Source organism: Pteropus alecto, unplaced genomic scaffold (assembly GCF_000325575.1).
Source record: "Pteropus alecto unplaced genomic scaffold, ASM32557v1 scaffold25, whole genome shotgun sequence".
Lineage (NCBI taxonomy): Eukaryota > Metazoa > Chordata > Mammalia > Chiroptera > Pteropodidae > Pteropus > Pteropus alecto.
Genome location: NW_006441955.1, coordinates 18,194,328 through 18,211,227, shown reverse-complemented (window position 1 = coordinate 18,211,227; position 16,900 = coordinate 18,194,328). Strand labels below are relative to the sequence as shown.

Genomic DNA, 16,900 nt, shown 5'->3' with positions numbered 1-16,900 from the left:
TTGTGAGGTATCTTTTAAGATACTTTGCCCATTTTGTAATCAGGCCATTCATTTTCTTATTGGTGAGTTTTAAATGTTCTTTGTATATTTTCAAAAACAGTCTTTTATCAGATAGGTCTTTTGCAAATATTATCTTCCATTCTGTGGCTTGTCTTCTCATATCTTGACAGTGTCTTTTGCATAGAAGAAGTTTTTAATTTTAATGAAATCGGACTATTTCTTTTATGCATCATGCCTTTGATGATATACATAAAAAGTCATCACCAAACCCACATCATATAGATTTTATCCTATGTTACCTCCTAGGAGTTTTATAGATTTTTAATTCACACTTTGCTGTATTATAAATTTTGAGCTAATTTTTGTTAAGGGTATAAGATCTGTGTCTAGATTCATTTTATTGCATGTGGATATCCAGTTGTTCTAGAACTATTTGTTGGAGAGACTTTCTTTTCTCCATTGCTTTTTTGTCAAAGATCAATTAATTATATTTGTTTAGGTCTATTTTTGGGCTCAGTTATGTTCCATTGATCTATTTATCTATTCTTTCATTGGTACTGTATTGTCTTAACTACTGTAGCTTTATAGTAAGTTGGAAATTAGGATGTGCCAATCCTCTGACTTTGATCTTGTCCTTCAATACTGTATTGGCTATCCTGGGTCCCCCTATATAAACTTTAGACAAAAACTTATCAATATCCACAAAATAACTTGCTGAGATTTTGATTGAGATCGTGTTCAATGCACAGATTAAGTTGAGAAGAACTGACATCTTGACAATGTTGAGTCTTCCAATCAATAAAACTGGAATGTATTTCCATTTATTTAGTTCTTTGATTTCATCAGAATTTTAGTTTTCCTCATATAGCTCTTATACATATTTTGTTAGGTTTATGCCTAAGTAGTTAATAATTTGAGGTGCTAATGTAAATGATATTATACTTCTAACTTCAGATTCAAATTCTTTATAGCTGCTATCTAAAAAAATTGCGTATTGACCTTGTATCCTGCAACCTTGCTATAATTGCTTCGTAGTTGCAGAATTTCTTTGTTGATTCATTTGGATTTTCTATACACATGATTAGGTCATTTGCAAATAAAGTTTTATTTCTTCCTTCTCATTCTGTATACCTTTATTTCATTTTCTTGCCTTGCTGCATTAGCTAGGATGACATTGACAAGGAGTGGCAAGAGAGGATATCATTCCCTTGTTCCTGGTTTTAGCAGGAAAGCTTTTGGTTTTTCACCATTAAGTGTGATGTGAGATTCAATAGATTTTGAAAAGAAAAATCCCAATGAAAAATGTCATATACTGAATATCTTAACTACAATGCAAAGCCAATACAATGATTAACTTTTCAATAAATACTGCTAGATGAACTGGGTAGCCATATTGGAAAAAAAAATAAAAACTTGACATTTACCTTAAATCACATACAAAAGACAAATCTACAAGAGTATAACACAAAAACAAAACTTCTAGAATGTAATATAAGAGAATATCTTCATGGCTGTGGTAGCCAAATATTTCTTTAAAAAGGTACAAAAAGCATATTCTACCCAAAAAGATTAAAATTAGATATTAAAAATTTTAAAACCTTCTGCTTATTAAAAGGTAAGTAGAAAAAAAAACAAACCATAGAGTGGCAGAAGATATTTAAATCGCATATAATCAATATAAAATATTTAAACAGTATCTCAAGAACTCCTACCAACAAGTAAGAGAAAGATGACTCGGAAACAAACAAAGAAATATATTTGAGTCTTGAACAAGAACTTCATAAATAAACATATCTAAATGACTAATAAGCTTATAAAAAGGTACTCAACATCATTAGTCATCAAGAAAAAAAAAATTAAACTCACAAGATTTTACCCCATGTTCACCGGAATATCTAAAATTAAAAATGAGCAAAGTAATGGTAAAACAATAGGAATTCTCTTCTATAGTGACCATGAATAGTTCAATTAACTTTGAGATATAATTTGGCATTATCTACTGGAGTTGCATGTACATATATCATATCATCAAGCCGCTCAACTACTAGGTGTATATACCCAAAAGAAATGTGTGTACATGTACATGAAGCAAATGTTCACTGAAACATTATTTATAGTAGCCTGAAACTGAGAACACACAAAGTTCATCACCATTACAAACAGAGGCAGGGATACTCAAACAATGGAAACTATACAAAAATTAATGTGGATAAACTGAATCTCATAATATCGAGTGAAAGAAGACATAAAAAAGTGTCTTACTCTATGGTTTTCAAAAATAGGCAACACTAACTATGATCTTCGCAGTCAAATTGGTAATTTCCTTAGGGAGAAGAAAGATAGTGTTGATGGGAGAACACGAAGAGGAATCTAGAGTGTGTCCAATGCCTTCAGTTCTTGAACAGTGTGTTAATTACATGGATATTGTATTTGTAATACTTCATTCAGCTCTATATTTTTTGCGTTCTGTATGTTATAACAATAAAAACCAAAAAAATAACATGACAAATTGAAAAATAATAATTTTACCTATTTGATAAAGTGCTTTCTATTATATGAAGAACTTTTCAAATTAATAAAAAGACAAAACTCCAGTGAAAAAATAGGTAAAGTATCTGCACAATTACTTAATCAAGAAACTACAAAATATATGTGAAAAAAAAGTTTATCCTCATTAGAGTAATAAAGTTAGTCTTTATGACATTAGATGCCAAGATTTTTTTTGGAACTCTTGATAGTTAAATAATAAAAACATTACTTTTTATTGTTAATAACAAAAAATTAAAAGTAACTTATATTTTCATCAACAGAAAAACAGATAAATACTGGCTTATTTATAATGTGATAGTTTTTTACAAAGTTAATAAAGCAGAAACCCGTTTAAGAACATAGAATAATCTAAAAATATAAAACTCACAAGGCTGAACAAAAAAAGCAAGTTATGGAAGGATATGTTTGATACATACCTCTCACATCGTTTAAAACAATAAAAATAATTACATATGTAGTTTTTAATTCTTACATATATAGTAAAATTTTAAGGGCATGCACATAATGATAAATATCAAATTCACGGAATAGTTATTTCTATAGAACAAAAGAGAGAAATGAGATGGGAGAAAAGGCACATACACAATAGCTTCCTTTGTGTCTTTAGCTTTCTTTCTAAATAGACATTTATTCTATTATTACTCATCCTTTTTGTAAGCTTTGAAAGGTTTTTAAATGATAATATAATTTTTATATTTTTAAAATATTTTGATTCCTACATGACAGAAGTTTAAATTTATACCTGGCTATCCCACTGTTAGGGAAAAAGCCCTGCTATGAATTTTTTATTTACACAAATATAAAGCCCTAGCTCTTGGGGCATATTTCAAGATAGTAAAGTAGTTGATTTAGACTGAGAAATTAAATGTCCTATTGACACATAAACCTGTTGTTCCTTTTAGCAAAGCTACATATCTTTGGAATTTAGGTAAAACTGTTAGTTTCCTCTTAGCTGATTGAGATTATTGCATGCCAATAGATAATCGCTCCATCTCCAAATCACTGAGGGCTGCAGAATATATATTTTTTGTCCTGTGGTACCATTCTGGCTCTATAACACAGAAAGGATTGATTTAAGTCAACTGAATTTTTTATTTAATTTAATAGCACTTTAGAATATTTTATAGTTACCACGAGTGGTTGGGACTGGAGTTCTCCTGAAGAAGTACCCATTTCCACTGCCAGTTGTACTGGGAAGAATTTTATATTAAGACTGAATCAGAAATCAAGGTAATGGTAAAAAGCTCTTCTATCTTTCTCAAAGGTCCGAGGGACAGCAAGCCTGGACTTGAACATGTAAAGACACTCTGAGCATTTCTAAAAATGGTAGACAAGTTTGTTCCTGCCCAGAGGAGGCAGACCAGGAGCCAAGAACTACTCAAGATGCAGCCTTAAAAAGGACCTGAGGCCAGTCCTGAACCTATTGTCTATTAAGAGTAATCACCTCTAACAAAGCTGTAAACTTCTAATTCTTGAATATAATTATTATCTTTAATTTTCACTTGCTAACTTGAATAGTAGTATGGTCCCTGATATATTATGGGGAATTATTGGAAAGATCTTCCCTACACTTGGACAAGCAACTCATACGGATTAGAGCAATGTTTTTTCCCCTGAGACAGTGAGCCTCTTAAAAATCTGTTATAGTTCTTTTTATCACCTCCACTTCAAAGTGAGTTTCTATACAGTTCTCCAGAATTTTTTCATTTTGAATACTACATCAGGTCTTGGATTTCAATGTGAACCAGCGTTTCCTATGAGTTCCAAATCTTTGGATATTGATGTACAAATCCATCATGTCTTCTGGTTACAGAGTAACTATGGGTTGTCCAGAAGTCCATGTCAGAAAATCTAAGGCCAAATAGAATAATGGATTATCTTCAAGTTATAAAAAAAAAAAGGACAAATTTTGTTTTTTTAAGACCTTTTTGAATAGATTGGCATGTAAGAAATGGTCCTGAACTAATTGAAAAGTCATATGAAGTCATTTGAAGAATAATGAAAATATGGTCCACATGTGGACAAGAAAGTTGCTGTCCTAACACTAGGGCTAAGAGGATCATAATTTAGAAAATCTTCTACTTTCTATATGATGTTCATTCTCATAGAATGTCCCACTTATATTGGATAATTAGTAAACTTCGAAGGGTAGAAAGCATATTCACCTGCATTTATACAGAATGAGCAACTGCTGTATATAAGGCACTATTAAGATACAAAATGAGTAAGGCAGAATTTTTTTGTTCAAGGAAGTTCTGAGTCTAATTTCAGAGTAAGCCAAGAATACAAACAGATAAGGTAAAATATAGCAGACTCTAAGAAAGATACAAATAGAAAACTGTAGTTCAGAGAAAGAAAGATTATATATAATAATCTGCTAATGCTCTGGAAAAAGTTCAGAATTCAAATAGACACTCAAGAATCAAAAGTATTTAATTAGGCATAAATAAGATGGAGAGGGTGTTAATGATAAAAGAAAAGTCATGGGCAGGTAAGAGGCCGAGAAAGTGCAATATAAACTAGAGAAGGAGTGGTCCAGTGCAGTTAGGGATTACAGAAAGTACAAGGCAGTAAGGGAAGAAACACCAAGTCATAGAAAGGGGCTTGGAGTACATCCCAAGTTGGAATTTTTACTTAACTCAGTAGGCACTTGAGGCATTGAATGTTTGAATGATGGAAGTTATTCTATCATTCAGTAATGAGTGGGAAGAGCTGGAATGAGGCACATAGAAAGAAAGATAAAAAGAAGATAAATTACACAGCATACTTATTGCAACAGTTCTAGAGGAGGGTGATGAAATCCTTAACAGCCAGGATGATAGCAAATAAAAAAAAAGGTAGTGATAAATTTTCCTCTTCCAGAGACTGAACTGACTAAAGTGGTTAATACTAGACTAGTTAGAAAGTCTGGTACAGACATATCTTTACAAATAAACATGATGGAACCTGACAAGGCAATTTGCAAGCTAACACTTTGAGAATGGAAAAATAAACACCATACTCTAGTAAGGAGATTGGATATATTATTAAACAACTATGATATTTCAGCCAGGAAATTTTCCAGTGAAAGGAAATCTCTCATATGCATCTAAGTCAAGAACATGATCTAAACTCAGTTCTAAAGATTTCCTAAAATCCTAAGATTCCAAACAACCTGAGTTATAGTAGAGAATCTATAAAAACTAATAGACTCTAATGGAAAATCAGATGGTCAAGCTTTGATTCGGGACAGTAATTTTTCTGAAATGGAGTATAAGAAAGGAGAAAGAACAGAGATAATGGAATTGTACAAACCTAGGTTTGATTTCTGGTACGAGAGGATGTTGGGTAAATTACCTCACCATCTTGCACCTGGATTTCCTCTTCTGTAAAATGGGGATAATGACACTACCTAATGGTAGTTTTCTTTGAATATTACTTTAAATATAAAAGTAAGTCACCTGTCAAGGCCAATTCATAGTGAGGGCTCAATAAACTGTAATTACAGAAAAAGAGGACACATATTTACAAAACAAGCAAATAAGCAGAAATAAATAGGAAATGAGAACATCCCTTGTAAGGGGAGGAACACTGTGAAGAACTTTCCAATTTCAGTCACATTAAAGTTAGTTATAATTTCAAAAACAAAAAATAGTGAGAAGAGTGGCATTATTTGCATTTTTGCAATTTCTTTAAAGCTGGCTTAATATAACTGGATTGTCCTATATGCTTCCGCAAATGAAGAAAATTTTGCTTCACATAGACAAGTAGTTGGAAAATGGAAGAAAATTTTAAGATAATTTTGTATATTCTTCTTTGATACGACATGGAAGCTCTTTGTTTCTAAAAGCCTTGTTGCAATGAGGAAAAGTGGCGGGGGGTAGATAAGCATAAAGGGGAGCCATCAAATATATGATGATGAAAGGAGATTTGACTTTGGACGGTGGACACACAATGCAATATACAGATGATTTATTATTGAACTGTACACTTGAAACATATAATTTTATTAACGACTGTCACCCTCGACAAATTTAATAAAAATTTTAAAGAATCTGAAATCATATCAATGAACTTTTATTCTTCTATTACATTAAAATCCATGACTCTACCTTACAATGTGAATGGAGAGTTAACCAATATATGATTTTGTAATACTAAGCACTGGTCATTGAAGAATATTGGATCACTGAGTTATACATATCTTATAAATGTTGGTGCATTTATTTATACAATATCACTATCACCACCAATCCCATTGGAAAGGTCTTTACATATTTGGAAGGCTTCAAGTTCATAGTGGCATAAATAAGTTCCCCAAATTCTAATTTTCACTTGACACCTTGAATTTTACCATTTGCCACAAATACTGACAATGTTGTCCTTGAAATAATTGGCTCACTTTGTTAACTTTTGAGGAAACTTCTGCCAAATATTGAAGTCTAAATTGTCTGTTCTTTCAAGCAGAAATAGTATTAAACCAGAAAAAAAAAATTACAAGTTCGGCTTGAAGCTCACATAATACAGCAAGGGCTTTCCCTTTGTGCTTTATGAAGAATTCCCATTTCTTTGTACAGAATGTACAAAAGATTTGCACTCAAAAGACAAGATATATTAAAATAATTATTCTTTCTCCATCAAGGCATTCTTAAAAGAAACTGATGAAATTTTGGCTACAAATGAGTGGCAGTGAAGGACAGTGACTACTATTACAATTTGATCCCACTGTTTTGACTTGTGTGAAGACCAACAGTACTATTCATTATTGTTTTTTCCACCATCAGTGCAAATGTCAACATACAGAAAAAGACAGAGAATGTTTATTATGAAAAAAGCTTTGGCCTTACAGGCTACCCCACCCCTCCAAAGGCACATGAACCACAACTTGAGAACTGCTGAGTGACTACTATTACAATTTGATCCCACTGTTTTGACTTATGTGAAGACCAACAGTACTATTCATTATTGTTTTTTCCACCATCAGTGCAAATGTCAACATACAGAAAAAGACAGAGAATGTTTATTATGAAAAAAGCTTTGGCCTTACAGGCTACCCCACCCCTCCAAAGGTACATGAACCACAACTTGAGAACTGCTGATCTAGATAGAAGTAGTCGCAGATGAATGGGATAGGTGTCTTTGAAGCACTACAGCAAAACCTGCATACATGCCAACCCCTCCAACCAGAGAGCTGTACTGGACTGTGACATGAGTAAGAAATAAATTCTTGTTTATGCCACTCAATGTTGAGGTTGTTTATTATAGCAGTACGCCTCTCTGAATACAGAAACATACTTTGAAGTTGGGTGTTATCACGACAAAAACTAAGATATGGGGCATTAAGCTAATGCTAAGTGTTTGCACCATAGATGGCAAGGAGACAGAGCTATGAGGAAAGCTCTATCTGCCTTTTCAAACATTTGGTAAAACTATCACCAGTGATAACTTGGAAAGCAGGCATCTGCTCACAGAGCCTACAGCTCTAGGGGAAGTAACGAGAAAGAACTAACATGATCTTGCATGTTGGATGCTATTGCTGTTTCAAGTGGAATATCATGAGAAAGAGATGAGCTTAAAAAAGAATTGGCAGATTTGTTGGCAGAAATGATGGGGAAGAGAAAATCCATAAATTTGAAATATTGAAGGAGTCCTGAAGACAACTACTTCTAGATTCCAAACAATAGGAAATAAGACCAAAATATATATATATATATATATCTGAGAGTCAAAGGCCTACTAAGTCTTAGTCCTTATGGCAAAGATTAGACATAGGGTATAGCCTCTCTAGCCACATCTGATGGCCTAGCGTAGCTACCATTAAATAGAGAGAGACTGGCATGTACAGGAAAGAACTTTGGGTATAGTTACTGACATAGAGTTGACTAAAATCAAGTAGATCAAAAGCCTACTAAGTTTTCAAGGAAATTTCATGGTCAATGAAACCAAGAGCCTGAACCTATTTGATATTTAAAATAACTCTCCCACACCCATACTTGCAGGTGCCAGAAGTAAGCGTGACTATTGGGCAGCCACCAAGGCAGGCATGCTCCCAATGTTCACATCAGATCCGGCCATGGAGGCTAAAAGGAAGAAACTTCCGGAACCTGGAGTCAGGAGTCTTAGGAAAAAAATAGATAAGTGTATTCTTCTTAGAATTGAAGTCTAATTAAGGACTATCCCACCCATCCCCACCACAGCAGAGGTCTTCACATCTTACTAGTCATACTTCATAATTGTTATGGGCCAGTGCCTTCCATGATTTATTTAAAAACAAGTTTCTACCATATTTTTCTGATTGTGCTCCATCACTGTATATTATTGTTATGTAGAGGTTATGGATCACATTTTATTTTAGTTCTTAGGCTGCTGGCCCACAAGGAACCACATCCAGATCCTATGGAGGTGGCTCCCTACCATCTAAGTATTAGCCTTATGCATTGATGTGCATCCAGTGACCTAAAAGGGTTTTGGGGTCGCGTTTCTGGAGGAGAAATTAGTATGTCCTATGCATGGGAAAAGTGTGAAACAGATATATGATGTTCTTAAGAGTGGACTATAACAGACACTGCTAGTGTTTACCAATTTCCATGTTTTCCCTTTCACCCTGAGCAAAGTGGGAGTACGTTTCCATATTTCGCTGGTGTGGACTTGTGACTTATGTTTAGACAATGAAATGTGAGTGGAAGTAATGTGTGCCGATTTCTGTGTATAAAAATACCTCGTTTTCTTTCTCCAACTGTTGGCTGATACAGAAAATTTAAAGATTTAAACAGAGAAGATGAAAAAAAAAAATTGAAGGAATCTAGATCCTTGAATGACTGCTTGTGTAAAGTGTACTCTATTGACCTGCACTGGACTTTGAAAATAATGTAAAATAAACCTTTATTACAGTTATCTGTTGGGATTTGGGGATTTTTTGTTATTACAGCAATCAGCTACCCTGACCATAAGTGCTGAGATGCTGAGTCCTGCAGACGAAATCATTTCCTCCACTATACACTCGAGCCCCATAAGCTCTCAGAGTATTTCTGATTTTTGACTCTAAGTATATAACACACTCTTCGGCTTATAAATATTTTTATACCACATTCTATTCTCATTGCTAATGTATCCTTCTTATAAATAATACTCTCAAGATAAATAATATCTATTTTTTAAACTGGAGATTCAGTAACTATTGATTGGGAACCTACTATGTTCCAGGCATTGTAGAAGACGCTGGTGGTAATATCCTTTGGATTTATGTTAGGTGCCATCCTAGCCCTGCCTAGGGCTGAACTTTAATCTCTTGTGCTTGCCATCCATATTCCAATGGACTTGGGACATCCATTCAACTATCACAGCTGTGAGTAAAATGTATTTAAAATGAGGGGCACTAACAATGAAACTGGTCACCAGACAATTACCCGTTGTGCTACCGATTAGAAACTGAATTTCTTTGTCAAGTAGCCCAGAATAAATAGATGTAGAATTAAAAATGCCAATACAATATGTAAATTAAATTTTTCCCAAAGAACAAAGAATAATCTTGACTCCCAACACTTAACTATCATCTAGCGTCTAGTGATTTAAAATTAGGCATTTGTTCTGACAATTTCTTCAGGAATACATGTTTCTCTCAGTTTCCTACAGTATGTTCTGAACATGGAAATTTCAATGGGCATGAAAGAGTTCATTGTAGAACAATTCTTTAATTTGTCTTGCTGCCTCTGCTCTGGCCAATCCCTTGCCATTCCTTTTCATTCTGAATGGATCTCTTCCACTTTGAAATACAGGCCATTTCATTTCTCTGAAGAGCTGGTATGGCTAACATTTTTTGGCAACATACCTTTAAGGTAGAACCCAAACTAACATTGGTCATTCATTAGCAATGTGGAGTATTTTAAGGAAAATTTATTTTCAGTTGTTTTTTCTAGGCTTTAAATTATTATTTTCCCCAATCATAAAGTCTATGAATATATCAAGCCATCAAGTCTTTGGAAAAAGACTTTCACATTAAGCTTTCTATATTATAGTAATGATAATTTTAAATAAAAAGATTGCTAAATTAATTGAGGAAGCAAACACAAAGGACTTGAAGGCTTCACTATGATATTTTCAGAGTATTTTTTTACTAAATATTTGATTATGAGAGTACTGTTATGAACTTATATGTGTGGTATGATACAACTAAAGATTTTATTTTAACAGCAAATAACTGATCTACTAATTATTTTAGAACATAACTACAAAAGTTACCTATACTTTTTTCATTAATCTGGATTTTACTACTAAAAATCCAGTATCTAGGTATCTAACATTGACATTAAATTTTATTTACTGCACTATGATTATAATACTGAAGGTTATTTTAAATATAGTTAATGTTTAGTGTAAGCTTCTTAAAAGCAGGTATTAAAAATACTTTTTTTATAACTTGCAATGAAAGAGCACAGCAGTGTTTTCATAGATAGCACTTGAGAAATATTCACTTCCTTCGATAATGTTGCTTTGTCTTTTAAATGACAGTAAATCAATAGTTTCGTTAATAGGAATTTCAGTAATGCATAATTGGTGATTAAGACCCTTATTCTGACCAGCCCCAAGAGAGCTAAAATTCTCTTGGTGGTGAGGGTGTGAAGTGGGTGTTTGTGTGTTGGGTGCCAGGAGGCTAGTAATTACTTCCTGATCAATTTAGTGTGTGGTTTTAACATGTTTTTAAAAAATCTTTACAATTACACTATTTTGATAAAATAGTGATCATTAACCTCATAGTAACATGAACCTGCATTTCATACAGCTGAATTTTATGCACCCTTTTCTGTCAAATGTCTTGCTTCATTAACATATGTATATATACATTCTCATATGTACATATGCATATATATGCACTCTTTCATCTTGTTTCAAGAACGTGTTAAGCTTAAAATAAATAAATATGTTTACAGTGGTTTAAATAAATAAAAGTTTATTTTTCCTCACATTATTAAAATTCTGAAAGTAGGAAGCTGTTGGCATTGATTTAATAGCTCAACGAAGTCAGCTCTTTGTTCTCTGTTATTATTTTGGTCTTCCCCTTAAGATAAATACTACAGATTTCTTTCAATGTAATAAGAAGGGAGAAGGAACAGTGTCAGTAAGTAGCTTCTCCTTCTTTTACTTAAAGCAAAACCATTTCAAGACACCTCCCCCTTTCCCCCCAACACATACACGTAATCCTCTAATAATGTTCTGCAAGGGAGGCTGGGAACTAAGAAATTTTTTTTTAGCCCTTATAGATAGATGTAAGTGAAAAGGAAGAAGGGAACTAAGAGTATTCATAGATTTTTTTTTCCCAAAGGGTTAAATTGCTGATAAAAATCTAACATGGTTTTAAAGCAAGAAATTACATGAAACTACAGTCCAGCATATTTATATTTAATCTGAATATTTTATGCCAAATATTTGGGCCAAAATAAGGAAAAGTAGAAGAAAACTACCCCAGTCTTTTTCAAAGACACAAATACAGTGTACCTAAACTAGTTTCTATCTTACCATGGTGAAGATGTCTACATGTCACACTGAGAGACATTTTATATAACCCATGTCTAGCCTGCAAATGTGTGGTAAATTGTTTCTAGTCATTCAAGTAATTAGAGTTGCCTGGTGTTATTAGGAATTCGACTCATTGCAGTAAGTAGATTAGTTGCCTTTTACAAATGAGATAGATCACGCAGGTTGTTAAATTTCCGCATCCCTCAAGTCACACAGCAGTTAATAGGAGAGCCAAGATAAGTAATCAGTGCCAAGAAAGGGAACTTGAATGAAGACAATGAAAGTTGCCTAAGGGCAATTTAAATTGCTCCTGTTCCTTCCTGCACAAAAGAAGGCAGCCAGAATTGGTGTCTGGTCAGTGATATCACTGTGCCACAGAGCCCAGGACGAATAAGACTTATCTGCCTACAGCTATGATATGTGAAAATGAACACATTCCCTAGCTGATTTGCATTCAGTTTTAGTGGCACAGAAAAGAATGATACACAGTTATCATATACTTCAGAGTTGTATTCCAATTGTATTTAATATTGCTTGAATATGTTGACAACAGGATTGGGTTTGGAAATTGAAGTTTATTACTGTGCTCCTGGGTATCTGTCTTAAAATTAAGTTCTCTGAGAAGAGGACCTTTCCAGTCATGCTTATGTTTCATTGGTGTCCCTTCCATGTGGCACTTTAAGCACAAAAGTGATTAATAAATGCTCTTGATAGTATAAGTAAGCCAATAAAATTTTCCAATGAAGAGTTTGTATGTATATGATGTAAACATGGATATCTCTTAATTAATATGGAATAAAATGTGAACCAGTTTGTCAAGAACAGAGCTTCTAGATGTATGATTAGATGAATGTTCTCCAACTCTGAAATTTCATGAATGATAATACTGTGTTCTCACAATCATATGTTAGGTAAATATTCTTATGTTTTTTCTCATTACTCCTTACTGTTTCTAGGTTCTTAATGAAAAATCCAAAATTGTTCTTCATTATCACTTTCTCTTGGATACATATTTTTTCTTCCATTTATCCTGTAATTATAACCTAATGACACTAGAAAAGACATCTTTCCAGAATAATGCCTCTTCTCTAGCTTCTTTTCATAAGTCAGTTATAATGGTTTCAGGATATCCACCATCTCAGAAGTTATCAAAATGCATACATTTGCTGAATCTAGATGAACGTGGCTTTATTAACATTTGGAAATATGCATTCATTTAAGCAGCAAATATTTCAAATCAAATGGGCCCACTATATGCTAGTCAGTGTGCTAGGGGCTGAGAATACTACTGAACAAGACATATTCCCTGACTTTACCAATTGTACATGCAATCAAAAATGGCAAAACACAAAACAGCGTGATAAGTATTCACAGGGATGCACTGAGTGTTCAGCTTCTATATTTGAGAGACACCTCTTGTAGACTGGAAGGTGATACTTGGAGTGAAAACTGAAGGATGAGTGAGTTCTTTAAGTGAAGATGGTGGGGCAAGGTCAGATCATTTTATAAAGAGGAACTAGCATATAGAAAGGCCAAGAAATAAGAAAAAATATGCCAAATTAGAGAATTTTATAGTGCGAAGAGTGACAAGATGAGCCTTGTCTTTAGCACTTACTTGCTATGTGATCTTGGGCAAGTTACTTGACTTGGATAAGTTAAACCCTTGAGCTTCTGTTTCCTCATTTGAATAGCAGAGATAATGATATCTTCAATAAAGAGTTGTAAAAATGACTATATGTCTGTGTACATATATTTAATTTACAAAATTAAGTTAGAAACATCATAAATGTTTTAGGCGAATTATATTACCTGATATAAATATATACAATCTAAGAAAACAGTTCTTTACACCAACAGTCGAAAATTCCTGACATGTTCCTTCCTTATAGGTATTCCTTTAAGTCAAAAGGCAGCTTCTAGGTCAGTAACAAGAGTTTCAGAATAAACCCAATCTTCTCACTGAGAACATTTCATAATGGCTTATTTTCAAGCACAGCTGTTACCACTTTTTGGTAATCAAACCGTCTATATTAAAGCATATAGCAGAATATCCAAAAATGTAATTCTTAAATGTCTCACAAACTTAATTTACATGTATTCAAATATTTTCTAGGTATTAGATTGTTAACTCCAACATAACAATATAGAAAAATGATAATTGTTATTATCATTGTTATTGATAGGAAGAAAGCATGAGTGATAATTATTTTAATTTTATAGCAGATCAAGGTTTAATATAGCCACTTTAACTTTTACATTCTTAAAAATCTAACTTATATTATTTGATTACATAAAGCACTGTTTTGGGGTATTATTTTAATTTGCAGTTTTCTAAATACATTTGTTTCTTTTTAATGCAATCTAAGACAATAACATTAGATCATAAGAGAAATTATTCAAAGACATCTTTAAAATGTGGATGACTCAGAAAAGCAAAGAAAAAATCAAAATGGAAAACATAGTTGATCTCGTTATTTGGAGATTCTCAATTTATAAGATTGCCTTTTCACAAAAATTTATTTGTAACCCCCACACCAATACTTGTGGTGCCTTTGTGGTCATTTGTGGACATGTGGCAAAAAGAATGGCAAAAAATTGAATTGTTCAATGTGGGCATTTCTGACTGAGGTTGAACAAGGTGATGCCTTCTCGTTTCATCTCTCATACTTCAAAAAAGTGTCCTTTTTTGTGGTATTTAGTGCTACATTTTTGCATTTGTGTTCTTTTTGTTTGTGATTTTGCTCTTTAAAATGTTCCCCAAGCATAATGTAAAGTGCTGTCTAGTGTTCCTAAGCAAGAGAAAGCTGTTATGCCCTTCACAGAGAGAAAAAGTTAGATAAGCTTCATTCAGAAATGAGTTATAGTGCCATTGGCCATGAGTTCAATGTTAATGAATCAACACAATATATTAAATAAGATGCCTTTAAATAGCGTACACATAAAACAAGGTTATACATTGATTAGTCCATAAAAATGCTGTCACCAGAGGCTTGCAGGAACCTAAACCTACGTTTCCACTAGGAGCAATGATCCAGTATTCACTAATTCAGTGTTTGTAGCAACTTCAGAGGAACATAACTACCATGACTAACAAAACTCCACTATCTTGACATATTTTACCTCATGTAATTTAAAATTACTACAAATCTAAAATAAGGTAAATAAACTGAAAGGCAAATGACAATCTAGGAAAAATATCTATAGTACTTAGGACACCAAAGGTTATCAATAATATATGGGGAAAAAACAAATTGATAGAAAAACAAATGAAAATAAAATATATTAAGAGCCAAATGACTTTAATTTTGCTTTCGTTAAAATTTAAGTTAAAATCTTTGGTCAGAAATTTCAAAAGTATTAATGAGAAACGATGTAAAAAAACAAACAAACTGTTGTCATAAGTGTTTTGAGAATAAAACTACTAGGTTATTCATTATCTTTAGTTGGGGAAAAAAACTAATCAAATATTTGTGTACATTTTCCATACCATTTTAATAAAATTTATACCTATTCTTTATTTTTTCTTTACAAAGTTGAATTTCTTGCCTAAGTGTACTTAATATGAGCGATGATCTTTCTTTTTTATTAGATTTAATAAAAACTTCAAGAGCTGTTTATGTATAACTGTGAATCTGAAGATGTTTGTTATAGAAAACTAAATTTGTTAAAATATTCTGTGTAGAACACTGTGTTTTCCCTTGAATATCTGAAAACTTTTTGCCTTAGAGATTTAATACACTCACCAGTTTTATGACAATATAACCACTGTGTTATAATTAGTTAAATCAGTATATTAAAAATGTGTTTTTGTGTTAGATTAGGAATATTTTTTAAAGCACCGTTTTTTTTATATTCCACATATGAGTGAAATCATATGGCTGTCAACTTTTTCTGTCTGACTTATTTCACTTAGCATGATAATCTCAAGATCTGCCCATGTTGTCACAAGTGGCATTATTTTATCTTTTCTTATGGCTGAGTAATAAAACTGAAAGCATAAAATGAACAAGGCAAAAACTCATAGATACAGACAACAGTTTAGGGGGTACCAGAGAGAAAGGAATGAAGGGGAGGGAGAGGTAGATAAGGGTGACGGAATACATGGTGACAGAAGGAAATTTAACATTGGGTGGTGAACATACAATGCAATATACATATGATGTATTATTGAATTGTACACTTGAAATCTATATAATATTATTAATCAGTATCAGCACAATAAATTTAATGAAAATAAATAAATAAATAAGCACTCTCTTAAAAATGTTCTATGTAAAAATTTTTTTTATTTTTTATTTTTTTTTTAGGCGAGGCAACCCTTGGTTGACCTCACAGATTGCAAGGACCTTGTCAGCTTACAATCCCTTATTTTTTTATTTTTTATGCCTATAGCACCTGGTCTTCCTAAGTGGTCTCCCATCCAAGTACTAACCAGGCCCCACCCTGCTTAGCTTCCAAGATCAGACGGGATCAGGTTTGTTCAGGGTAGCATGGCCATAGAGAAAAATGTAAAAAATTAAACATGTCCCTAATCTAACTACATTAAAATACAATAAAAATGTATTCATCTTCCGTAATGGCAATAGTGCAGTGAATGAAAGAGGCAATTTAATAAAGGAGTTCAAAAGGCCAATAAGTGTGTGAAAAAAATCAGTATCACTAGTAATCATAGAAATGAAAAACAATGAGTTACTAATTTCAGGCTACCATATTGGAAAAGAAGGGAAGAAAAAGGAAGGAAGGAAAAAAGGAAAACGGAGGACTTGTGCTTGAATATAAAGACCAATCTTGTCATCAGAGAACCTGGGACAACCTGAAATTGTATTCTTCCTTATATGGTACTCAGCATCACTTACAA

General features: G+C 32.9%; 1 pseudogene; it reads right to left on the bottom strand.

Moving 5' to 3' along the window:
- Positions 1-16,425: 16,425 nt before the first annotated feature.
- LOC112486087 lies at positions 16,426-16,544 on the bottom strand (annotated as a pseudogene).
- Positions 16,545-16,900: the final 356 nt, after the last annotated feature.